This window comes from Priapulus caudatus, unplaced genomic scaffold, assembly GCF_000485595.1.
Source record: "Priapulus caudatus unplaced genomic scaffold, Priapulus_caudatus-5.0.1 Scaffold37, whole genome shotgun sequence".
NCBI classification, from domain to species: Eukaryota; Metazoa; Priapulida; class Priapulimorpha; order Priapulimorphida; family Priapulidae; genus Priapulus; species Priapulus caudatus.
This window is the reverse complement of record NW_014577098.1, coordinates 228,484-230,471: the sequence shown is the minus strand read 5'-3', so window position 1 is coordinate 230,471 and position 1,988 is coordinate 228,484. Positions and strand designations below refer to the sequence as shown.

The 1,988-nt window shown below is 42.5% G+C and overlaps 1 protein-coding gene across 1 annotated transcript in view; it reads left to right on the top strand.

Moving 5' to 3' along the window:
- Positions 1–1,205: 1,205 nt before the first annotated feature.
- Positions 1,206–1,988, top strand: part of LOC106818647 — a 30,955-nt gene continuing 30,172 nt past the window's right edge. Inside the window, exon 1 of the mRNA XM_014823337.1 lies at positions 1,206–1,384. The gene's annotated coding sequence lies outside the window, so the exon portion shown is untranslated. The remainder of the gene's footprint in view (positions 1,385–1,988) is intronic.

The following is a 1,988-nucleotide window of genomic DNA, read 5'->3' as shown; positions in this document are numbered from 1 at the left end:
GAAATCATGAAAAAATAAACCATTTAAGCACGTTCAGAATTGAATGTTGTTGATCAATAAAACGATCTATCATATCTATACAACGGATGTAGTTGCCAATTTCTCGTCTTCGTCGGCCTCGCCACATAATTACATCCATATTTCATATAAACAATGGACTGTACCAATATTCTATAAGCAACTTTTTTTCTCTCAAGAAAATAATAACCTATTAAATAACCCAAATGGCCTAATTGGCTAATAGGCTAATTTGGTAAAAATGCAGGTTCTTATACGGGGGGGGGGGGTTACTCTATAGCGAAATATAGTCACCTCTATACCCCATAGCGGATATATTACTAATTTCACCAACCTGAAAAACACTAAAAATTTATGCTGTTATAGCACAGAAGATTGGAATTGAACGAACTGTAACACCATGGCATATTGGATTATATTGCGACAACAAATTTTTGCAAATAGCAATTTAATGAACCAACAAGTAACAAGTGCACCCATTCTGCACCTAATTCAAACAAAAGAGCATCTGCTTCTGTATAGCTTATTCCGTTTCTATTTTAAAATTAGCCGATATCTCGCGCTATCGCGAGATAGTCCGAGATTCGCAAGAATTGGCGGCGGTAATCAAAACTTGAATCGTACATGTTTTGGAGAATATATAGCTAAGTACGAAGGTTCTAAGAAATGTTCTAAGAAGGTTCTAAGATTGCCTGCAGATGACTTAGATTTCCTGGACTATCTAGACAGTTGCCGGTACTGAAGCAATAACAGTAAGGGGTAAAAGTGAGGGCGAACACGAGACTGGTTCAAAATTGTTTTAGAAATAAAGGCTTTAACTATATATATATATATATCGCTTTTCTACATATGATCTGTAATTTCACATAATATAGCGTCACGAGAACAGCTCTTAATTGCCTAGTCTCATATATTCATCAATCGGAAAACCCATTCGGCTCCCTCCGTCATTCCTAGAATCCGCTAATTCTATTGAATGGTCCGAGGGTTCCCGATTGATATATTCATAAACTCTGTCATTCATCAGCCAGCTGGGTACGTACGCGCCTGCGTGACGTCAGCCAGCTCGCGCAGCGCCAGCCAATCGGAGCGCCGATTTGCTGCTCGATTTCCAGCTAGTCGACACAGTTGAGAGAGCCGCTTCCTGATACTGTTCCAAGGACCCCGTATAAAAGCGAGCTGTCGCAGGGGGCTGACTCATTGCTCGCAGCATTGATAGTCACACTGCGCTAGCCCGTACGAGAGAGATCCGCCGATATACTATACACATACAAGCACGCAAACGTGAGCGTCGATAGTTAGATCTACGGAGCGTGGCATCTGTTCGACCAGGTTGTGAAGTCCAGCGCGTCAGCACTAAGTGAAGGTAAGTGTATGTAGTTGTCGCTATAACGTGCGTGTCCTCTTACTGGTGCTACCTGCCACGATGTGTTATTTCAGCGCACGTGTCCTGGGATCGGCAGTGTATAATGGCAAGTTTGTCATTATACACTCCTGATGGTGTGGATCTATAGTGTTGTTTCATTCAGCGCTGTCTTACCTAACTGCTCCTTCACGGAATTCGTGTCTACTCTCTCTCTCTCAACTAACGGCCTGATGAGGAGATGCTACGAAAGATCTCCGATAAAGGCAGATCTATGCTACGAATGCATATACGCACGCAAGCACGTGCACGCGCGCACGCTGATTAAAGTCGTTTGTAGTGCTATGTAACACGCGATGTATTGCTGTGTGAAGCTTAGATACAATGATGTAACCCAAACACAGGATCCCCTATCCTGTGTTTGGGTTACATTATTGTATCTATGTGAAGCTGTGAGCTGTACATATAGTGATATATATGTCCTGACGGTCCATATCATAGTTTGATTTGTGCTATTGTTGTAGACAACACACACACACACACACACACACACACACACACACACACACACACACACACACACACGCGCACACACACACACACGACA